Here is a 24,966-nt window from a genome sequence, read left to right as displayed (position 1 = left end):
TCTCTTCTCTCTCTCTCTCTCTCTCTCTCTCTCTCTTCTCTCTTCCTTCCTTCCTTCCTTCCTTCCTTTCTTTCTTTCTTTCTTTTGGCAGTGCTGGGGATTGAACCCAGGCCCTTGTAAGTAAGGGAAAACAAACTAACCCTGACAAAAAAGTATCTGATAACAAGGCACAGTGTTGCAGAGGCTGAGCAGGAGGATCTCAAGTTCAAAGCCAGCCTCCCAACTTAGTGAGACTTGTCTTAAAATTAAAAGAAAAAAAGGGCTGGGGGCATAGGCCTGGGTAGAGTGCCCCGGGTTCAATCCCGAGTCCTGGGCAGGTTAGGTAGAGGAATCAGGAATGTCGACAGTGCTACAACAAAAGTAAAGCAGAGTGACGTGGTAGGACTTCACTGGGGAATCCACCTGATATTAGCAAACATGGAAGACATCCTGAGGAGGGGCGATGGCTTGGAATAATGGAAATGTGTACCCCAAGGTCATGTGTTGAGGCTTGGTTCTAGTATGGTGATGTGAAGAAATGGTGGGACCTCTAAGAGGTGGGGCCTAGTGGGAGATCCTCACCACCCCGCTCCAGTCTTTCTGGCTCCTGTCTCACCAGTGATCTCTTCCTCTCACACAGGCTCCCGTGATATTCTCTGCCATGATGTGATCAAGCCCAGGGACCCTCACCGGAAGCTAAGACAATGGGCTACCCAATCTTGAATTTTCAGCCTCTAAAACTGAACTAAATAAATCTTTTCTTTATAAAGTTCCCAGTCTCAGGTATTTCCCTGTAGCAACAGTGACAAAAATGACAAATACAGAAGGTTACATTTAAGCTGAAACTCAAATGATAAGTAGGCTCCAGTAAGGAATGTGTTATTTCAAATATTTGAAGTTTTTCTAGATATCTTACTATTTTTAATTCTAATTCGGTTCCACTATAGCCAGAAAACAGAATCTGCATAACTTTAGTCCTTATAAATTTGTAGACTTGCTTTATGGTCCAGGGTATCATTTATCTTGCTGAAAGTACATGTGTATTTGAAAAGAATGTTTATTTTTCAGTTATTGCATGAGTATCAACTAGATCAAAGAGGTCAAGGGTGTTATTCATGTTTTCTGTGATTTTCAGTATATTTTTATCTAATTGTTCCATCAGTTGCTGAGAGAGCAGAGTAGTTTTTTTTCGATAATGACTGTAGATAAGTCTGTTTCTCCCTCTAATTCTATAAATTTTGCCTGTGTATCCTGAAGATCTGTTATTGGGAGTGTGAACATTTATGACAGCTAAGTTATGGACTAACCATTATATCATTAAGATACTTCTCTTTGATTTTTTAATCTTTAAATCTACTTTAGGTGATATTTATATAGCCAAACCAGTTATCTTATGCTTACTCTATGCATACTACATTTTTATCCATTTGCTTCAATCTATTTATACTTACTTATGGTTAGTTATCATGTAGTTAGACTTTGTATTTTTCTTAAAGTTTTGTTAATCTTTGATATTAAAATATTTGTCCATTTATATTTAATATAATTATGTGATTGGATTATGGTCTGACATTTCATTATTTTGTTTTCTGCCTATTTTCCCTATGTGTGTTCCTGTTTTCCTGCCTTCTTCTGGGTTAATCAAACTTTCTTAGGATTCCATAGTAATTTATCTATTAGCCTTTTAGCTCTACCTCTTTGTGTTTCTGTTTTGCTTGAGTAGTTGCTCTAGAGAGGACAATGCACCTCATTAACATTTCATAATTTATTTAGAATTAAACTTATCAGCTCACATAAATGTAAAAAACTTACATAGGTCCTTTTTCTCTATTGTCATTCATTATGCAAGTTTTTATACACATTAGACCATAATAAATCCAAGACACAATGTTGTAATGTGTAGCATGTATTTCAAAGGAATTATAGAGGGCAAAACTGACTTTGTTACTCATGTAAGTATTTCCTGTGTCCAGCGTTCTTATTTATTCTTTCCTAAAGATTCGGATTTCTTTCTAGTACCATTTCCTGCCAGTCAAAACTTCTTTTAACATTTCTTATAGTGTAGGGAGCTAGTAAAAAATTCTCATTTTTGCTTATCTATAAATGTCCTCCTCTAACTATTCCTTTTCATTTTTTTTCCTTTTGTATAATTGGGGATTGAACCCAGGGGTGCTTTACACTGAACTACACCTCCTGTTCTTTTTATGTTTTATTTTGAAACAGGGTCTCTCTAAGTTGCTGAGGCTGGCCTTGAACTTTAAATTCTCCTGCCTCAGCCTCCAGAGTTGCTGGAACTCCAGACGTGCACTACCTTGTCCAGCTTCTTCATTCTTCAAGGGTATTTTTGCTGCATATGGGATTCTAGGTTGACACTTTTTTTCTTTTGCTCTCAGTACTTTAAAGTTATTGTTCCATAATTTTCAGACTGGAGATTACAAGGTCAGCAGTCATCCCATCATTTCTCTCCGGCTGCTTTCAAGATTTGTTCTTTATCTGTGCTTTTCTGTAGATTGATTATGCTTTGCCTGAATAGACTTTTCTTTGCATTTATTCTACTTGGGGCTCACTGGGCTTTATAAATTGTTAAGTGTATGACTTTTACTAAATATGAATCATTATTCCTTCAAATATTTTTTCAGGAATTTTGATTAAATGTATGTTAGGCCTCTTAATATTGTCTGTGAGGCTCTGCTCATTTTAAAAACATATTTTTCCACTTAGATTATTTCCACTGATCCATCTTCCCGTTTGTGGACACTTCAGATGTCTCCAACTTTCTGTTAAATTCACCCAGTGAATTGCTTCCAGATATATCTTTCACTTGCAGATGTCTATTTGGTTCTTTAGATAGTTTCTCTTTCTCTGCTGAGATTTTATGTATTCATTCATTGTGAACATATTTTCTTTCATGTACTTGAACACAGTTATAACAGCTGCTTTAAAAATCCTTGTCTGATAAAACCAACATATGGGTCATCTCATGGTGGGTATGAGTTTAAGTCACTTTCTCCTGTTTCTTCATGTCTAGCAATTTTGGATTGTGCCCTGGAGAGTGAAAATGAAATGCTGTAGAGCCTCTAGATTCAACATTTCTCCAGATAGAGTTGATTATTATCGTATTATTTTAGCAACTCTTCTTGACTGACTTTCAACTTTAAGTTGTCTTCCCTGTAGTGCTGGCAGCTGATACCTTTGTGAGTTCTTTATGCCTCTTTCTGGGTCTACCTGGAGAGTGTCCCGTGACGCACTAATTCAGATAATCCCTCACAATTTGGGGCAGAATTATATTTGGAATTTGGAACACCTTCTCTTCGTTCTATCCCATTTCTCAAATGTAGACTCCCTCCCAACTGTGTCTGCTTTTGGTCTTTCTCCAGTCCCTGCAGGTCATTAGCTGTGTGTCTATTTTTCTTCCAGAGTTTGTACTTGGTTTCCTGTGTGCGGGTTCAGCTGAAAGGAGTGAGTTAGATATTATTGGAAATGCTCCATTAGAACTTTCCTAATGGCAGAGTGACAGAAACTTATTTACTTTTTAAAGAGATCATTTTGGCTGCCAGGCGAGGAAATGGATTTTATAAGGAATCAATGGTGGATTCCAGGGAACCAGTTAGAAAGCCACTGCAATCAAAGATCCAGTATAGGATTGGTAGTTGCTGGCACAAGGGTGAGAACAGAAGAAATGGAGATAAGGGACAGATTAAAGGGTGAAGGTAGAGGCAACAGAATTTGCCAAAGAATTAGATGTGGTGAATGAAAGGAAAACTCTAGAATAACTCCTAGGTTTGTAGCCTGAGCACTTATTTTGTTGTTGTTGTTTGTTTGTTTTCTTTTTTTGGCCTACTGAGGATTGTCCAGGGTCTAGTGAATGCTAGGCAAGTGCTCTACCACTGAGATATCACTGAGATAGATTTCCAACCCACTTTATTTTCTTTTGAGACAGAGTCTTGCTAAATTGTCCAGGCTGGCCTTGAATTTGTGATCCTCCTGCCTCAGCCTCCCCAAATAGCTGGGATTACAGGCAAGCACCATTGTACCCAGTGATAAGGATCTCCTTTAATGAGCTACAGAAGATTCAGGAAGAAGCAAGTTAGGGGTGGGATATATTAAGACATTAAGTTTGAGGGGCCTGTTAGATATAGAAGAAGAAATGTCAGGAAAATGACCGAATGTGTACTGTAGAACTCTAGCGTTCAAAGGAGAGGTTGGAGCTGAAGGTAGAGAGTTGGAGTCTTTAATTTACTTATGTTATGAAACAAAATGAGGTTTTAAAAGCTTTGTTGAGGAAGGTGATGAGGAAGAAAGATGGTCTCAGGAACAAGCTCCTGGGTTGCCAAAACTTGGAGGCTGAGGCATAGGAGAAGGAGCCCACAATAGAAAAATCCAAGAGGTAGCCAGTAAACTAGGGAGAAAAATCCTAGAGGAAAAAAAGAAAAGTGTGTCAAGAAGAAACAATGAGTTGAATGTTGCTGTGAGTTTGAGGAAGATGAAGACACAGAAGATCTTAGGTTTAGCAGGGTGGGAAGGGACCAGTGAAGGAGGGTCAGAAATCCACAGTGTGTTGAGGGGGAAATTAAAGGTGGGTATGGGGGCTGGAGTCAAGATGGTGACCAAGGAGAAGAACTATTGGAATTTATACCACAAATGGGGAAAGAAATGGGGCAGTGGCCGAGAGGGGATGTACATCAAGGAAACGTCTTCTAGTTAATATTGGTGTTACCAGGACATGCTCGTACACTAGTAGGGTACTCCACTATGTTTGTCTCGTGAACGCAGCTGGTCTGCATGAAGCCTATCTATTCTTGGCTCCTCTTTTCTTACTCCACATGTCCCAAAAGAAGGGGAAAGGATATAGTTCACTGTCTTTAATATAGATAAGGATGAGCTAACTACTCACTTATCAGTGGGAATAAAATCCCATTGTTATCTGATTATCCATAGGCACCTTATTTTCACTGGTTTCAAGGAGTTTACATTTAAAAGCATGTTAAAAACTTAACCCTGTATAAATGCAGCAAAAGCCCTGTATAAGAAGGGTATAGCATGCACACATCAGGCCCTGTTTCAAACACATTACTAAAGAAGGAAGGTCCTTCAATCATTTTAACAATGAATTATATGGGACTTTCCTATAATCCCAAGATGAACAATACTGTTTAGTAAAAAAGAAAACAGAACTGGGTGTCACATCTAAGTTTAAATCTTGGTTCTGCTTCTTTCTAATGCTGTATCTATTTTAAGGATAATAAATACAGATCACAGCCAAATATTTGCCTGCCTTCTAGTGTTCACTAACATCATGAATACATCTGACTTTCCCTTCTCATACTCAAATATTGTTCTGTACATATAACTGCAGGTAGAATGTACTGTAACCATTTTAAAAACTATATTGTCATTGGAAAATTGTGGGCACAGGGGACCTGAGCCAGATCTCAGTATCTGTGTGGCGGATGTGAAGATAGTCCACACCTCCAAGGGTTTCCGGCCACCAGCAATCACTAAATTGCATAAGCAGATGTCCGTGCAAAGTCCAAGAAGTTAATAATGAACGATTCTATTTTATCTGTGGCCCAGGAGGTGGACTCAATATTGTCAACACCAGACAAACACACAGCAAAGCATTTCCCAAGAGAGACCTAGAGAGATAAGTCAGAGAGAAGCGCACCTGTTAGAAAGGTGACCCTTTTCCAGGGATTTCCTTCTGATTTCCCAACACCTGGGAATATTTGTTCACATGAGTCATTTTTTGCCCCTATGCCTTACTTATCTGAGCCAATAATAATCAAAACAAAGACAAAAATTAGAAATTTAATTTTCTTCTGAAACCTATTTGAAGATAAGGAAATGAAATCTTCCTCATCAGTGGAAAAGACAAAGGTTGGGAGTGTAGTTGAGTAGTAGAACACTTGCCTAGCATGCTCAAGGTCTTGGGTTCAACCCCCAGTATTGCAATGAAAAAAAAATAAAGAGCCAGATTTCCCAATCTAAAGTCAAAGGAAAGACTCTGGGAGTGATAACATTGGTTTCTAGAAATTCTATGGAGAGGCATTTATTCAAAGGCAAGATTTTCCACTGTTCTCATGTTGGGGTCTGGAATTTGCCTGAAGATAAGGTAGCAAAGGGAATAACGATTTCCTAACGATTCCCTTGTATTTGGCATGCTATCCTGACCACCAGAACCATCCTAGTATCAGATCAATGGTGTGCTTCCAGATGAAAAATAGAAAATCCTGGCTCCCTTATAAGTTAAAAAATAAATACTCCAGGTAGGCCTTCTAAATTTTCATCTAGTTTTACATCCTGTCCTGGGAGGTGGACCTCATGCGCTCTCACATTAAGTAACTCTCCTTCTCTGCCCTTGTTAACATTCAAAATGAGCAGACAGGCTTTTGTTAGCACCAGTAACCCATCCACGTTGCCCCTCCACACTCATACATCCAAGTATGAGAAACTCAATCTTCCTGCTCCTGAAACATGAAAGGCTGCCTGGCCCCCTGGTGCCAAGGAGTCTAGGCATCCCAAGAAAGGGTTTACTTAGATCATAGGCCGCCCAGGCCTCCCTTGGGAAGTGCCTCTACAGACAGCAGCCAGGGAAAACACCTCCAAGGGTAGGTGTTTATGGGTGAATAATTATTCAATTGTCTTCCAGGCTGCAGAACCCCTTTCAGGTGTCCAACCAGAGTAAACACCACAGATTCTGCATGAAATAGCAAAATTGCACAGAAAAGAGCTAATTGCATGAAATATGCAAATTGAGCAGAAAACAGGCATGGACTATGGATCTCTGGGTTCTTTCAACTCCCTGGAGTTCACTTTTACCAGCCTAACAAATGTTATCTGGCTCCTTTAGAAGAAGTGAAGTGTCCACTCCAAGCACAGAAGATGGGAGTTTGGGATTCTTCCTGTTTTCATTAAAGGAGTGAGTTGGGGCATCACTGAACATATAAGGATAAGAATATGTGTGTGTGAAGGTGAGAGAGTGTATGTGTTAAGCTGTGTCCCATGAAATACAAAAGGATGGAGAAGGGACAACTATACGTTCTGCTGTTACAGACAGGGTTTCTCAGTATTGTCCACAGGTCATGTGAATCAAACTCACCTGGGATGTTTGTTAAAAATACAGATTCCTGGACACTGCCCTCATAGAGTCTGATTTAGTGGTCTGGAGTGGGTCTGAGGAATATGCATCTCTGACTCACTTCTCTAGTGGTTCTTGGGTATCCTGGAGTTTGAGAAGCCCTAGCACCAGGGTCGGGAAGAACTGCTGCAGTATTGAACAAGCCCATTCCCTTCACCCCTGTGCAGTCTCTATTAAGGATACATAATAAAGATAAAATTGTTCCAAATGTGAGGCTGATCCATCTTGAAAAATAGAAGCTCAATTCTCACCTCATACTATACACAAGATTAATTCCAGATGAATGAAAAATCTAAATGGGAAAAAAATCAGCAATCTATTGCAGTAGAGATCATTTTCATAGTTTGAACAAACTATAAAAAGCATGATGTGGGCTGGGGATGTGGCTCAAGCGGTAGCGCGCTCGCCTGGCATGCGTGCGGCCCGGGTTCGATCCTCAGCACCACATACAAACAAAGATGTTGTGTCTGCCGAAAACTAAACAATAAACATTAAAAAATTCTCTCTCTCTCTCTCTCTCTCCCCCTCCCTCTCCTCTCTCTCTTTAAAAAAATAAATAAATAAATAAATAAAATAAAAAGCATGATGTATAAATCAACAATTTATTAATTAGACAACATGAAAAATTTAAAACTCTTAATGATAAAAGAATCAAAATATAAAAGGATAAACAACCAAGTGGAAGAAGATTTGGTAGATTATTATCCATACTTTCTAAAGAACTCCTACAAATCAGTAGGAAAAGAGATAAATACAGAAATGGATAAAGAACATAAATTGTAAGGATTGTAATGCATTCTGCTGTCATGTATTTAAAAAATAAAATCAATTTTTAAAAAAGAACATAAATTGATAATTCATTGAAAACAAACAAAACCCCAAATATCCCTCAAACAAATGAAAAGCTGCTTAGCTAGGTGTGGTGGCACACTCCTGTAATCCCAACAACTCAGGAGGCTAAGGCAGGAAGATTGCAAGTTTGAGGCCAGCCTCAGCAATGTAGGAAGTCTGTCTCAAAATAAAAAATAAAAAGGGCTAGGATGTAGTTTAGTGGTAAAGGGCTCCTGGGTGCCATCCTCAATATTAAAGAAGAAAAAAGAAAAAAAAAAAGATGCTTAATCTTATTAACAATCTGGCAAATGCAAACATTAAAAAATTAGATATTTTTTAAACTTTTTTTTTGGTGGACATAACAGAGTACCTTTATTTTATTTATTTATTTATTTATTTATGTGGTGCTGAGAATTGAACCCAGTGCCTCACACATGCAAGACAAGCGCTCTACCACTGAGCCACAACCCCAGCCCCAGATATTTTTATATTTAACAGATTTTTTTTAAATAATCAAAGTCTGATAATATTAAGTGTTTGTGAGTGTGTGAAGAAAGAACAACTCTTCTGCATTGCCAATGGTACTATCAATTCATTTAATCAGTTTAGAGTGATTTCTTAATCTTTATTTTAAAGGCACATACTTTATAACCCATCAATTCTACTTTGACATATATGATGAAGAAAATTTCATGCAAAAGGAAATGTATATAATGGTGTCCATTATGGTATTGTATATAATTGTGAAAAATGGAAAAGGTCAATATATGTGTGATAGGGTAGTGAATAAACAAAGTGGATTACAAGCAGCAGTTAAAATGAAATAGGTCTACTGAATCAACATGGCTAAGTCTTCAAAACAATGTCAAAAGAAAAATGTTTTCAAAACATATACAGAATAATGCCATTTAAGTAAGTTGTCAAAATACAAATAGTTTTACGTTCTGTTATGTGAGCAGTGGAAAGAACGTATGCAAATCATGTACATCAACTTTCAGTTAATATTTTTTCCTGCAGAAAGAGGGGAGGAAGTTAGCCATGATGATGTTTCACATCTTAAAAAACGAAAGATCTGAAGCGAATATGACAAAAGCATTAACACATTTGTTAATCTGAGTGCTGAGTTAAGTGGCGTCTCTCGTGTAGACTGCAGTATTTTACAATTAAAAGAAAATGAAAACCAAAGTAAGCAAGAAGATGTTATCAGGTCAGATAAACCTGGCACGGTCATTATTTGTCCTATGTACAGGACAGTGGCCATGGGCTGACCCGATTCTCCTCTCTCTCACTTATAGTTCTCACAAATAACCATACCACGTGCTGGGAATGGACCATCCTGAGATGGGGAGCAGCTGGCCTTTACAGCTAAGAGGAGTCTTAGAAACAGCGCATCCTCCAAGGCTGTATCCCAGTGGGTCACATGTCCCCATTGTATATAAAATCCAAACTGGGCTGCTTTTGGGGGGTCCCTTCATTGTGGTGTGAGTGACACACAAGTGGAGATGCCATCTGCCTGTGCAGCTTTCCTGAGCCTATGGGGACACCGCTCATAATGAATCCTAGGCTTCTCTGGTCCCTTGCTGCCTGTCTGTAAGCAATAAATCACTTCATGTGACTTGTTGCATGCATGGGTGTTGCGTCTCACTAGACTCAGACAAATTGGCACCTGGTATCCTATCAGTGCATGGTGAGAGCCTGCGTCACACTGTGATGCATGGAAGGAAGGGAAGGAAATGTTTAGTAAATCAATCTTTTCAAAGAAAGACGGCAGGAAGTAGAAATAAGACCTTCTCAAGGGCTAACTCCTGTAAGATGTGGTTAAAGCAGAATCTGAGAGATGGTATTTACTCCCAGTGGATGGGAGACACTGACAACCACACAGGTGGAAAGCTATCTTGCCACCAAATGTTTTTTAGCAGATAGGAATAATGCGATCATATTTTTTTCTTAAGAAATGTCATGAAAATAGATCAAACTAAAATAAAACAAAGAGATGAAGATACCCAATTAGTGTAAAATACAGAACACACAAATGTGATATTCTGAAATAACACATTTGGTCAGGACAAACATCAGAGTCTGGAATCCAAACAAATCATATTTGGAGATCCAGGGACTCACTCTTCCCGTGGGTACACCTTCAGCAAGAAGTTTCCCTTGAAATCATGGACTGAGGGCACAGTAGGTTGATGCAAGCATCTCCTTTTCCGGAATCTTTGAAGGGGATGCGGCAACCCAACATGAAGATCACTGGGTTCCATTAGAAGAGCCTTTGACTAAAGGCATCGCCACACAGACAGATTGCATCACTAGCAAGCAGGTTCCCCGGGCCAAGGGAAGCTTGCTCCTTAAAGCCCACTCCCTTGTGAGCAGTCATTCACTCAACAATCTTTTCCTTTTCTTTCTCTTTCTCTTTCTTTCTTTCTTTCTTTCTTTCTTTCTTTCTTTCTTTCTTTCTTTCTTTCTTTCTTTCTTTCTTTCTTTCTTTCTTTCTTTCTTTCTTTCTTTCTTTCTTTCTTTCTTTCTTTCTTTCTTTCTTTCTTTCTTTTTCATACTAGGGATTGAACCCAAGGGCACTTAACCACTGAACCACATTTCCATCCCTTTTTACTTTAATTTTGAGGCAAGGTCTCACTAAGATGCTGAGAGCCTCTGTAAGTTGCTGAGGCTGGCTTTGAACTTGCAATCCTCCTGCCTCAGCCTCCAGAATTGCTGGGATTACAGGTGCATACCACAACAAATATTTATTGAGTACCTATTATAAACCAAGAATTATCTTAGACGTTGGAATAATGGGGAAACAAGAATGACAGATGCCGTTTTCACAGAGTTTACCTTCTTGGGGAGGGGTAACATTGATAAAGAAGTAAAGAAATCAAGGAATCCGACGACTTTAGATAGTGCCGAGTGACCTGCAGCAATGAAGCAGAGGGCTGCGAACAACTGTGACCAGTGGGGACAGGACCATTTAGACACAGTGGTGGTGGCAAAGGTCTATCTGAGAAAGTGACATCTGAGTACAAATCTGAGGAGTTGGCACATGGGGTCTGGGAGAGAGTTCCCAAGCAGAGGTAATGTTATCGTTTGGATATGAGATGTCTCTCCAAAGCTCCTGTGTTGGTGCAAGAACATTTAGACATGAAATGATTAGATTATAAGAGCTGTAACCTAATCAGTCCATCCTAGATTGAATGGACTTAACTGGGTGGTAACAATAGGCAGGTGGGCAGGTGGGGACATGCCCTGGAAGGGTTCATCTTCTCTGCTGCCCATTTCCCCCTCTCTCTGCTTTCCAGCACCCCTTCGCCACCACCCTTTTGCCATGATGCTCTGCCTCAACTGGGACCCAGAGCAATGGAATCAACCAACCATGAAACCATGAGCCAACATAAACTTTTATTTCTCTGTGTTGTTCTTGTCAGGTATTTTGGTCACAGTGACAAAAACCCAACTAACACAGGTAAGGACTATGTGCAAAGACCCTGAGGAGGAAATGAGATCAGAAAGTGCAGCATGTGGCTGGAAAGGCATAAGAAAGGTGGATGTCAGTGGATGAGGTCAGAGAAGTCGGCAGAAACCAGGTCCAGTGGGGCCTTGACCTTGACAAAGAGCTGGATGTTATTCTAAGTGCAAAAGACAGCCACTGGTGGCTGGGGCTGTAGCTCAGTGGCACAGCGCTTGTCCAGCATGTGTGTGAGGCACTGGGTTCGATCTCAGTACCATATAAAAATAAATAAAATAATTATCTAAAAAATAAAGCTACTGGTGCATTTGCAGCCAGGCTAGTAACCCATGATCGAGTCACCAGGAGGCTGCATTGCAGTCTGCCACTGGTGTGACCCCTCAAGAGGCCACTTTGTCTCTTTCTCAACAGGGCAGAGCCCTAAACACAGAATCAAAAAGTGCCCCAGCTTGCAGCCTGAGTCAAGGGGCACAAGAAAGGAGGCTGACTCAAGGCCAAGGCTCTGGCTTTGATCCTATCCTTGCCACGTGGAGGCTGGCTCATCCCTGTGCAGGACCCGTGGAATTCTGACATATGAAATAGTCCCCAAACCCAAAGACCCCACTTCTTCAAATTCACTGCCTTATTTGAGGCCTCACAACAAGCAGCAAAACTTTCCTTAAAAAAAAAAAAAAAGAGAGAGAGAGAGAGAGAGAGAGAAAGTAGGTCAGGGCTCTTCTGCCTGGTAGCACACGAAGCACTGGGCAAACTCCAAAAGCAACTGCTCCACTTGGAGGTCTCTATTGAGCAATCGGAGTGATGTCAGTTCTGAGGGCCTCCGAAGCAGTATGATTCTGAACCTGACCTCACCCGTGGTTTTCCTGGTAACTTTTTTAAACCATTGCTTCCTGCCCTGTGCTTTATTTATCCCACATGTTTATTTTCTATACAGTCTATTCCGAAACAGAGCTCTGTGTGAGTTTCCAGGTCACTGTGTCCCATCAGGGCAAGCTCAACAGATGTGGGATGAGCTGGAAGATAAAACAGGCCATCGCTGCCATGACTGAGCACAGCCTGCCACCCATTGTGGGGTTTCTTATTCTGGGGCCAGCCAGGGAAAGTTAGCGCCTGCAATTTGTGCAATCTATCTTCCTTCTCTGAAGGTCATGCAGAGGGCAGGTCGGGGCCTCCCAACCCCCAAACCCAAGGTGCTCCTTGCTTACATGTTCCACACGACAGTAGAGGTCAAAGAGATGTCCACAGATTCCTGTGGAATTTGCTTTAATTTCTTCTTCTTCTTCTTCTTCTCCTTCTCCTTCTCCTTCTCCTTCTCCTTCTCCTTCTCCTTCTCCTTCTCCTTCTCCTTCTCCTTCTCCTTCTCCTTCTCCTTCTCCTTCTTCTTCTTTTCTTCCTAAGGCACCAGCAATTTCCTTCCATTTAATTCATTCTCTGGATCTCCTGGCACAGTCTGCTGTTGTCACGGCAACAGGGACCAGCAACACTGCTCTCTGAGGTTAATGTACCCCATGGCCCAAAGCCCACAGGCCTCTAGGCCTCATCCTGACAGTGCTGCCTGCGTTGGGCCAGCGAGCTGCCCACGCCCTTCCCCCAGCAGCCCGGGCACCACCACAAGACCAGGAGCTGACAGAAGTTTCAGACAAGATTGATGCCCCTTTTCCTCTACCAGATCCCAGCAAATTAAAAAAGCAAAAAAGCTCCCTAGAAAACCAAACCCCAAACCTTTGAACTCTGCTTTGCTAAAACTAAAATTGATTTTTCATGCTTCTGAAACCACAAGCAGAAATTTGGTTTCAACTGTGGGCTGCTTTCTCTGACCTCTTCTGCATAGAAACTCATTCTTCCGCAGTTTATTAGGGCACCTCAGACTGGAGGCTGGCACGCAAGGCGGCGGCGGTGGCAGCAGAGATGACAATGACAATCCTAGTACAGAGGCTAGAGCGTAAGTACAACGAGGACAAGGGCTTTTCTGTGCTCTCCGTCCATCCTTATTACACTTGATGCATTATGACTGCAATCTCTGTACCTGGAAGAGAGCATCTGGCACACGGTAGGCCTTCAAAACAGATTTGCTAAATTAATACATAAACAACATTCCCTGAGCTCTTACTGTGTGCCCGACACTCTAGCAATTTACACACATCTGTCTCAGCATTTATTATGGGATTACTTATTACAAGATCTAAAAAGGTACTTAGTTCACCCTTAGTAACCTCAAGGCACTGTCCTGAGCATTTACATGTATTAACCCAATTGATCCTCATGACAACCCCGCTGGAGATGGAATGGTGACCCCCGAAAAGCTACGCCCGTGACCTAATCTCTGGAACTTATGAATGGGAACTTATTTGGAAAAGGGATTTTTGCAGACTTTATTAAGTCAAGGATCTCTAGATGAAATTATCTTGGGTTATCCAAACATCCTAAATCCAATGAGAAGCGTCTTTACAGGAGAGAAGAGAAGATGAAAAGGCCACTTGGAGATCAAGGCAGAGGATGGAGCACCGCTGCTGCAATCAGTGACCCCTGGAGCCACCAGAAGCTGGGAGAGGCAGGGACCACCCTCCTCTGGAGCCTCTGGAGGGAGGGAGCACAGCTCTCTACACTTTGATTTTGGACTTTTGCCCTCCATAGTTGTGAAAGAATAAATTTCTGTTGTTTTAAACCATCAACTGGTTAACTGGTTATGGAAGCCCTAGAAAACTAACATGGATCCTGTTTTCCCAAAGAAACTGAGTACAGAAGATGAGGTGACTTGCACAAGTTCAGAGTTGGTAAGTGGCAGATTGGAATTTGAACCAGACTATTTGGCATAAAGTTCTTGCTCTTAACCACTACATTCATCCCTTGAATATATTTATTGAAAATCTATGAAGTGTCATATGTCAGATGCTAGGGACTCAATTATAAACAAAAGAGGCAGAGTTTCTTACAAAGCTTAAGTGGGAATTGACCTTCATAGGGGGCGAGTCATTTGCCTAAGGTCACACAGTTGGCAGAGTGGGGATTTGAACTAGAACATTTTACTCTGTAGCCTACCCTCTACTCACTCAACAAAAAAGGAGTCACTGGCCTACGTTGCCCTTGTAAACTATAACTAACAAACAAACAAAAATGCAAAAGTATAAGCAGCTGTTCCCTTTCCCATTGAGAAGGTCCCTTGACAGCCTGGGTTTCGCTCAGGCTGCCTTTGATGGTAGAAAGAACAGGACGTGACTGGGAGCCAACTGGTCTACTGGGAAGCAGAGGTAGAGACCATTTTCTACCTCTGCTATCAAGATGGCCCAACATCTGGGGACAGCACCTACGAGCTGACGGACATCCAGGTTGCCCTCCAGATTGAAGGCTGGCTGGGACATTTGACCTAACCCTTCCAGACCAGGGGCAGGTCTGCTCCTAAGTTTGCCACGGAATAATCTGAATTCCACCTGGAGAACAAAATGACTTATTAAGTGAAACCAGACATCATTCTCCAGGTCCAAGGGCAAAAGCTCTGAGTGGTGCATCTGCACATTCAATGAAGCAAAGATGTTGTGTCCTGGAACTTCCGACACCTAAAGACAAACACATTGAGCAGATGAAGGTGTCAGAATGAGCCAGAAATGTGTTTTTCGTTTTTTTCTTAAAAATATGTGTGTATGTATGTGTGTTTGTGTGTATATGTGTGTGTGCATGCGTGTGCGTGTGAAGAAAGGAGAAGGGAGCTTAACCTGGATAAATGTGTATAATTTCCTTTTTTAAATTCAGTTTCAACTAGCTCAGTAGCAAAAGGAAAGACAACAAAGAGGATCCAATAAGGGGATAAAAGAAAGGAAAAGGAAAGGGTAAAAAAGTAGAAAGAGGCAAAATAGGGAAATCCATTCCCAAAAAAGAGAAAGAAAAATAGGGGATGGAGTGACAAGGGACAGTGACACAAGGTAGGGGACATGAGAGAGAGACTGGAGTCAAGATAAGCAAGCCGAGGAAGCTCAGGCAGGAAAGATGATGACTTTCTGTGTCAGTTTTCCAAATGACCCTCTACCTGGGGCTCTGGCACCCCTCCCCTTGGCGGCGGCTCAGGGGACTCTCTATCAGTCTATTGAAGAAGCAGGAGGCTATCAGTTTACAAGAAGAGAGGAAGCAGAGGAAGAGGAAAGAAAGCAGACAAATTACTAAATGAGGAAGCCAATTATCCAGTGCACCATACTTCAAGCTGTCAGCAGGCTGCTGTTCCTCAGGCACCTTTGGGCAAAGTGGGACTTAGACCTCTCGACTTGCTGCCATCTGGCCTCTCCAATGAGACAGCCCATACCGACTTTCCCCAGCACATTCACATCAAATTGTCAGCTTCCTGAACAAGATCCTTTCAAACCAGGGAGCCATATTACAATATCAGCAGCTCACAAAAGCAGACGAGGCCTCCAAGCACAACTGCCCAGGAGCCACTTTGGTTTCCTATTTGGATAACTACAGGGTTTCTGTGGAGCCACTACCTCCGACTTCTCAGATAGCACCAAACGTAAAACGCCAAGAGCAATAGACGTTTGCTTCAGTCAAGAAGCCAAGGAGGGCATGGCATAAGAGACCTTTCGTGGCTGCCAAAGACTAGAGCGGGGAAGCCAGGTCAGCACATGGTATCTCAATTTATGAAGGCTCCTTTGCTTTCACGTGAAACCCTGACAAACAGATGCAAAACAAGGTAAATGCAACTTGATCCAGCTACACCAGCTGCCATGGGCACGGCTCTACCACAGGACCCCATGCAACTGGATGTGGGAGTCACTGGCAGAGAAAGGTCAGTCAGGAAGCAGATCAAGATGTCTGAAAAGAATCCGTTAAGTCAGTGACAAATTCCACTTTGCAAGAGATACGAATGTCAGGGAAGAGCTGGTTTGGGGACCAGTAGCAGCTGCAAAGTTATCTAACAGCCCCATGGAGTAAGCACAGTGGAGACCTCCGAGAAGTTTAAATATGCTGTTTTCTTATTCCTTGAATGGAGTCATGTGATGTGATTGGTCAAAAATTTTTTAAAAAGGAAAATGTCGGGTTTGCAGTGATAAAGTCACCCGGGAGATAAAAGATGCTGACTCTGGGGGAAGACTACAACCCTAAGTCCCTCCAAAGGCAAAAATGGTAAGTCCACTTGTCCCCTCACCAGTATTGTACACGATTCTACAAACAACTCTCCTCCTCCACAGATGTCACCCTGGAAAACATTCATAGTGACCGACACACCCACCTGCTGACTCTGCAAGGTAGAACTGAGCAGTCACAGTTTCTGTTAATGTTTCTCAGGTGTGGCCTGTGGGCTACAGAGTCACCAGGGGGAACATGTCGACAGTGGAGACTGCTGAGCGGAAGTGACTTGGCATGAGGCTCAAAGAATCTGCTTTTTAAAAGTAGCTGTACTGGGGATTCTCCTGCTCCCCAAGGTCTGAACTACTCTTCTATCACATGCTATCCATGGACTCTTCTCTCCTGACTTCTATCTCTATCCACTACCATCTTTAGATGAGGTACTATGTTCAATATTAAGGATATGGGCTGCTAAAGACCAGTACGTGGCAGGCTGGTTAGCACACTATCTTAATTTGTAGCAAATTCTTTTTTCTTTTTCTTTTTTCTTTCTTTTCTTTTCTTTTCTTTTTTTTTTTTTTTTTTTTTTTTGAGACAGAGTCTTTCTGTGTTGCCCATGCTGGCTGCAAACTTCTGGGTTCATGCAATCCTCCCGCCTCAGCCTCCTGAGTAGCTGGGACTAGAGACACACACCATACCCAGCTTCAGGTATGGAGAATTCTTACTTCACATAAACCAAGCTCTCACTCAAAATGGCTGCAACAAAGAAACATTCAGAAATAGGTGTTTCTATGACTCTAAAATTCATCTCAGGACATGAAAAGTTGCCTTTGGTTTCCTTTTCTGAAATGTAAAGCACTCACAAGCAAGACTCGCTCACTCTCCTAGGTGACTTATTTTGAGAAGTATGTAAACTTCTTCCCAGCTGTGGTGCATACTTGTAATCATCCCAGCTACTCGGGAGACTGAGGCAGGAGGATCACAAGTTAGAGGCCGGTATGTTCATATATTATTACACCATCAGTGAAACTCTCTGATATGTGGATGCTAACACACAATAAGGGAAGGGTGAGGGAAGAACAGAAGTTCATTAGATTAGACAAAGAGGAATGAAGAGGTGGAATGGGAATAGGAAAGACGGTGGAATTAATCAGGCATAACTTTCCTATGTTCATATATGAATACACGACAAGTGAAACTCCACATCATGTACAACCACAAGAATGGAATCCTAATTAGAATATGTTATACTTCATGTATATATAATCTGTCAAAATACACTCTACTGTCATGTATATCTAAAAATAAAAAAATAAAAACAGCAAAAAAATATTTATTTGACATTACGCATAAGAAAAAAATATTGGAAACCATTTGCCAATAGGAGAATGGGTTAAATGAAGTAAGGTATTCCACACTACAGAATATAATATGTTGTTTAAAAAAAAACAAGTTTGATGCCAGCCTGGGCAACTTAGTGAGACCCTCTCTCAAAAATAAAAACAAAACAAAACAAACAAACAAACAAACAGGGAATGTAGCTCAGTGGTATAGCATCTCTGAGTTCAATCCCCAGTACTGCAAAAAAAAAAAAAAAAAACGAAAAGAGTGTGTAAACATAAACACATTTGTTAAAGTCACCAATAATTCTTTGCTCCATACATTACCTTAGTGAGTTATTTGATCACGACACACAGAGCATGCAAAGTGAATAAGAAATAAATCCGCTTGAGTTTGTGCCAAGGGTGGGTCCATCTGAATGACAGTTAACTGCTGGCAAGAGAGACCTGTGGTGCAAGCCAGGGACTTCTTATACACGACCAGAGGTTTCTCTTGAGAACAATAAAGGGAACAATAGGAAGATAGAGGCAAAAACAGCTGCAGAGAATTGTTTGGGGCACAGTCATGAGATGGTTTTGTTCATTCTACTTTCACATTATACCAACATGTTCCATGTGTAAGAAAATACAGTGGCTCTGAATTCCATTGACCCCAATACCTTGCTTCAGGCAATGTAGGCTGGAAATTCTACTGTGTTTTGAACAGATGCGTACCTATCAGAGCCTCAGTGAGCTGAGAGGCAATTTGTTTCTGTCAGAGGTTTCCTGGTTGATTTCTGCTTTTCTGGACATCTCAGTAAGCTTCCAGTCACCCTCCAACTTTGCACAAGCTCACATTCGTTCACCACCCTTTCCCGGTTTCGTGGTCTCCACCCCTATTTTCTGCATCAATGCCCATGACCTTCACCAGCTGACTCCCTGCATCTTTTCAATGACCAAAAATCTTTCAAAGAATGAAATAAACTTCTTGTCCAAGTTTGACATGTATTTCAGTTTTACAAATAAACAGAGAAAAAGAACTCTGAGACTTATGGGTGAAGCATAAAATACACTCGTAATGCTGGTTTCCTCCTAGACGGAGCTCAGGAGGGGCAACCTTGCAGTTTTTACTCTGCTAACCCAACTTGAATCAGAGGGAAATGGACCTGAAGGAAATCCTGTCTGATAACTAAAACAGATTTCACTGCTTGGTAAAAACCAACTTCCCGTGAGATGGGAAGCAGAGCCAGCCACCAGTCAAGCTGTAGGGCGAGTATGCCACGGGAAGGACTCCCCTGTCCTACCAATGCTGTCATATTTCTGATCACTTGGATTTGGGGTGAAGATACCTATCATACTGGTTTTCTTTTCTTTCCTCCTCTCCTTCTTTTCTTCTATTGTTCTTTTTTTTTTAAAAAAAACACTGGTTTTCAAACTGTGTTTGGATGGTTTTCTTCAACATTTGTCTGTTCTATTACCTCCGGGCCCTGTCTAGAGATTGGGATGTTGGATCCAAAAAAATAATAAACAAAAAAAAATATTCCAAATGCTTTAAAACTGCTAGCACAGCACAATAGTTTCCAGGGGTTTCCAGATGCTCTGGCCAAGACAGAAGACCAGAACTGAAAAAGAGAGAGGAAATCACTCAACCTCAACATCGCTCACTGTTCACCACACCAGGTTGGCTTGAAATCTGAGGACAGATGACGTTGGCTCTGGGAGTCATCAATGTAGGGGCCAGGCAGGGTGAGGTGGACTGGGGAAATGCCTTTTCAGGGTGACATTTTCAACCTCTTTCTGTTCTCATGGTTTACATAAAGTGATTTCTCAGCGTATTCTCAGCAGCTGAATGAGAATCCTTATTGAACACCAACAATAAGGATGACCTCTAAAGACGGAGATTCAGGCTAAATCATAGATTTCACAGGTTTTGAGGTCCATGGCCAATTTTAGCTACCTTAGCTGGTCATCTCTGTGATTTGTCATAGTTATTGACCCTGGTCAGGTGCGGTGGCCCATGTCTATAATCCCAGCAACTCCAGAGGCTGAGGCAGGAGCATCTCAAGTCCAAGCAATTTAGAGAAACACTATTTCAAAATTTTTAAAAAATATATTAAAAGGACTGAGGATATGGCTCAGTGGTTAAGCACCCCTGGATTTAATTCCTGGTACCACAAAAACAAAACAAAATAAACAACAACAACAACAGGGAGTTCTCACCAAATTAGAGTGTGCAGTTTCTTGGCAGGGGCAAGGGGTGGGGCAGGGGTGCAGTATGCACTCCTTTCCATTTATAAAAAAGATTCTGAGTTGTTAAAAAGTCTTGTCTATGACACGTTCTGGTGCCAAAGCTTTCTACGCAGCAATCTAAAGACAGTCAAATGAAGGACAGGGCAGGGGCTCTCACCACCATACTGTCTCCAACTCCCAGACTCACCCTCCCTTTCAGATTCCTGCCTGGTGATTTCTCCAAAATACTCAGGAACTAAATCCTGATTATCCTTGGTTTTGAATCCTTACCGTGTGCCTGGCCTCATGTTCTATATACATTTCCGCATTATCCTCACAATGCATTTGCAACATACACATTGTCATTATCAGAATTTTATAGGCGATAAGAATGGTCTTCAAATTTTAAATAACCCCACCCCAGGTCATAGCTGGCAAGTGATGGAGGGAGCCAGGCTTCAAAGATGTCTCTTAACTCCAAAGCCCTCACACTTAATCAGCAAAGTGAGAAAAGGAGGACTTAGCCCAATTGACCAAGGGTGCCCTGGAGCACAACAGAGAAAACATAGAAAGATGAAAACTTGACCTTCATAGAGAGCTAGACCAAGCCAGATCTAAAGGCATAGGAACTTATATTTTTAAAGGAGATTTCCATATACAAGGTAAGCAATTTATCAGCACATAGATAATCCATTGAATCCCAATGGAAAACAGAAACTGGGAAGATCTCTATTGGAAGGCTCTTGGGCCTGGACAGGAAACTGAGAAGCAAATGAAAATATGAGGGGGTGCTACGGCTTAGCTGTGTCTCACGGGGGTTCATATATTGGAGGCTCAGTCCCAACTGCTTCAGGGTTGAGGTGATGGAAACCTTAGGGGGGCCCAGTGGAAGGTAATGGGGTCATGGGAGCACTACTCGCAGAGAGATGAAAGCTGTTCTCACAGAATGAGTTGGCTCTTAAGAGAACAGATTGTGGGGCTGGGGATGTGGCTCAAGTGGTAGCGCGCTCGCCTGGCGTGCGTGCGGCCCGGGTTCGATCCTCAGCACCACATACAAACACACCACATACAAATAGTGTCCGCTGAAAACTAAAAAATAAATATTAAAAAAAAATTTAAAAAAAAAACTTTAAAAAAAAAAAGAGAACAGATTGTTATAAAGAGAGGTCACTCCATGCTCTTGGTCCCTTCTGCACAATGGCTGGTTCTCTCCGCTTCTTTGTGATAAAGTAACACGACCCAAAGGTCCCTTACCAGTATGCCAGGGCCATGTCCTTGGATTTCCAGAACTATAAGCTAAATAAGCCTATTTTCTTTATCATGTTCCCAGCCTCAGATATTTTGTTATAACAACAGAAAACATAATAAGACAGAGGGATACTAAAAAGTTCCCCCAGAACTCAAAGTTTTGTTGTGGTAAACTGAATTGCCCAAGAGAACTCAAAATCAAAGATGATTGAAAAAAGATAATTGAAAGCAACATAGTTCACAATAGCTAAATTGTGGAACCAACCTAGATGCCTTTCAGTAGATGGGCAGATAGGGAAACTTCATATATATACACAAGGGAATATTACTCAGCATTAAAAGAGAATAAAATCTTGGCATTTGCAGGTAAATGGATAGAGTTGGAGAATATCATGCTAAGCAAAGTAAGCCAGTCCCCAAAATACCAAAGGCCAAATGTTCTCTCTGATAAGTGGATGCTGATCCATAATGGTAAGGGGGCGGCATGGGAAAAATAGAGGAACTTTGACTGGGCTAAGTGAAGTAAGCCAATCCCCAAAAAACCGAATGCCAAATGTTTTCTCTGATAGGAGGATATTGATCCATAATGGGGCTGTGGGGGGGAGCATGGGAGGAATGGAGGAACTTTAGATAGGGCAAAGGGGAGGGAGGGAGGGGAGAGGACAGNAAAGAAGGAGAGGAGGAAAGAAAAGAAAACCAGTATGATAGGTATCTTCACCCCAAATCCAAGTGATCAGAAATATGACAGCATTGGTAGGACAGGGGGCGGGTATAAAAGACGGTAGAATGAGATGGACATCAGTACCCTAAGTACATGTATGAAGACATGAACAGTGTGACTCTACTTTGTGTACAACCAGAGACATAAAAAGTTGTGCTCTATATATGTGTAGTACGAATTGAAATGCATTCCGCTGTCATATATAACAAATTAGAATAAATAAATAAAATTTTTAGAATATTTCCATTTAGCATGTAATATAAACCCATAAACAAGTTCTGGTAATGTTTGATTCTGTGTCAGTAAATAGCATGCAGAAGATCTTCTCAGTCCAAACTAAACAGAACAAAACAACAAGAAGCCCATATGCATGACTGTTAATCACTTCAAAAATTTGATTAAAGCCATATAACATTTAAAAAAAAAAAACAAGATGATTGAAGGGCTGGCAAGGTAGCTCAGTAGAGATCACTTATCCAACATGTGCGAGGCCCTAGGTTCGATTAAATTAAAGAGGGGGGCCAAAAGAAAACATAAATATAAAAAAGATGACTGAAGATGGGAAAACTTACAAGAACAAATTTTTTGGTATCATCTTTGAAAATGTGTAAGTGGTATGCTTAGAAGTAATCATAGATGAGTTTTCATTAATAGTAAAATAATCAAATCTGCAGTTATCCTAATATTTTGAAATATTTTGAAGGAAAATATTGCCATTGCCAGTGACCTCTTGGTCCTGTTCCTTAAAGCATCACGATCATCAGGGTATGCAGATTACCATACACAGAAGTCATAAGAAATGGCCACATGCCCATTTGTTATCTATAGAAATAACATATGCTTTAAAAATGATAAGATGTTAATGATGGTATTATTAACTGGGTTCACAACTAGTTTGTAGTGGGACATACAGGACACCAAAGAGTTTAAGATAGCTTGATGGACTATATGGAAAATCAGAATATTTTATGTTGGTAAGAGATAACAAAGAAACCTGGCTCCTTCTGTTTCTAAAAATAGAACCACAGTCTGTACTCAATAGTGAGTGAGTTAGATCCCATTGACAAAGGCTCCAACCTCAGCTCAGATGGAATGGAAAACCAATCCCATATCACCAAGAAGCCAAATGCTATCAGGAACATTCCCCAGAACACATGCAGTGACCGCAAACAAGTAGATTTGGGTTTGCAGAGCAATATATTATCTTATTCTCTTTGTGCTGCTATAACAAAATGCCACAGAATGGTTAATTTATAAACAACAGACATTTATACTAGAAGTATAGAGTACTAGAAGTATTCACAGTACTAGAAGTTAGAAATCCGAGATCAAGGTGCCAGCAAGCTCTGTGTCTGACAAGCTAGTGCCTTGCTGCTTCCTGTAGAGTGGAGGGATGTTGCAACCCTAACTTGATGGGAGAGATGGGAGGGGTGAATTCAGTCCCTCAAGCCCTTTTATAAGCACAACTCCATTCAGAAGGGCGGGGCCTAATCACCTCCTTATTCGATGCCGTGGTTCTCACTCCCTGCTTCCCTTTATCTCAGGCTTCCTTCAGTCCCAATTTGCCTTTTACCTGTTCTCTAGATGCCACAGGCCAAGTAGCTGTTGGCTTGTATGTGCTGATTGGTACTGTGTTTGTATGGGGGGGCAGGGTCAGTGTGAGTGTGTATGTGTTTGTGTTCTGTGGTCTGAATGTGTTTTCCCAAATTCATAGGTTGACATTTAATCCCTAAGGTAGCATTAGGAGGTGATTGGGCCTTGAGGGCTCCGCCCCTGTGAATAGATTAGTGCCTTATAAAGGCTCAAAGGAAATAGTTCACCACTTGCACCCTCTCACCAAGTAAGGGTGTGGCTCAGGGGTGCAGTGCTTGCCTCCAAGGCTCCAGGCCTTGGTTCTAGCACCACAAAAGAACAAGTAACTAAACAAATGGTGGTACACTCAATCCAAGGATCACTACGCAGCTGTTATGGTGTAGATAGCGCATGTGTAAGACAACGCAAGAAGATTTAGAGAAGGAATGATTGGATTAAGAGAGCCTTAACCCAATCAGTGAATTAATCCCCTGTGGATTAACAGAGTGGAGACTGAAGACAGGTAGGATGTGGCTGGAAGAGGTGCGTTATTGGGGGCTGCCTTTGGGGTGTATATTTTGTATCTGGCAAGTGGAATCTTCCTCTCTGCTTTCTGATCATCATGTGAGCCACTTCCCTCTGCCACACTCTTCCGCCATGATGTTTTGCCTCATGTTGAGCCCTGAGGAATGGAGCCCCCCAAAATAAACTTTGTCTCCTCTACAGTTGTTCTAGTCAAGTCTTTTAGTTACAGCAGCATAAATAAAAAAAAAAAAAAAAGCTGACTACAACAGCAGCACTCCAAAGGAGTAAAGTGGATCCAGATAGAACAACATGGAGAGGTCTCAGGGTCATTCTGATGAGAGACAAAGCAAGTGGGCAGAATAATTCCATGCAATTTGCATATCATCTTTCTTCACCAATAAAAAAAATAATGTTTTTTTATAGTTTTATATTTACTTACAGATCAAGGTATATCAGGCTACACATCAAATTGAAAACCTAAGGTTCTCTAGAGAGAAAGAGGACCCTGGGATTTTGGCTAGGGCTTAAAGACTTTGGGTTTTACTACGAATTATGATTTGTTTATAAGAACAATAAATGTATGTTTATAAAATAAGACTTACTTTAAGGTGTATAAATCAGATCTGTCTTCTCTAGCAAGAGATCCTCCTTGGGCTGGGGTTGTGGCTCAGTGGTAGAGCGCTCACCTCGAATGTGCGAGGCCCTGGGTTCGATCCTCGGCACCACATAAAAATAATAAACAAAATAAAGGTATTATGTTCAACTATAACTAAAAAAAAATAAATATTAAAAAACAAAGAGATTCACCCACCCACCACTGCCAACATCCATTTAAAAAAAAAGAAAAGAAAACAAAAACTCTCCTTAGCCCCAGGAACAACTTCAACTT

At 41.2% G+C, this 24,966-nt stretch overlaps 1 long non-coding RNA gene across 3 annotated transcripts in view; it reads right to left on the bottom strand.

Annotated features, from left to right (window-relative positions):
* LOC125619113 overlaps window positions 1-24,966 on the bottom strand; it is a 59,890-nt gene that overhangs the window by 30,285 nt on the left and 4,639 nt on the right. For 2 of the 3 annotated variants that reach the window (XR_007350610.1, XR_007350608.1), the window contains exon 2: window positions 24,680-24,792. This is a non-coding gene — a long non-coding RNA (uncharacterized LOC125619113). Of the gene's footprint in view, window positions 1-24,679; window positions 24,857-24,966 lie in introns of those variants that run through there. The other variant, XR_007350609.1, reaches the window with a different exon arrangement.

Source organism: Marmota marmota, unplaced genomic scaffold (assembly GCF_001458135.2).
Source record: "Marmota marmota marmota unplaced genomic scaffold, marMar, whole genome shotgun sequence".
Taxonomy (NCBI): domain Eukaryota; kingdom Metazoa; phylum Chordata; class Mammalia; order Rodentia; family Sciuridae; genus Marmota; species Marmota marmota.
The sequence above is the reverse complement of the archived record's forward strand: the minus strand, read 5'-3'. Positions and strand labels throughout refer to the sequence as shown.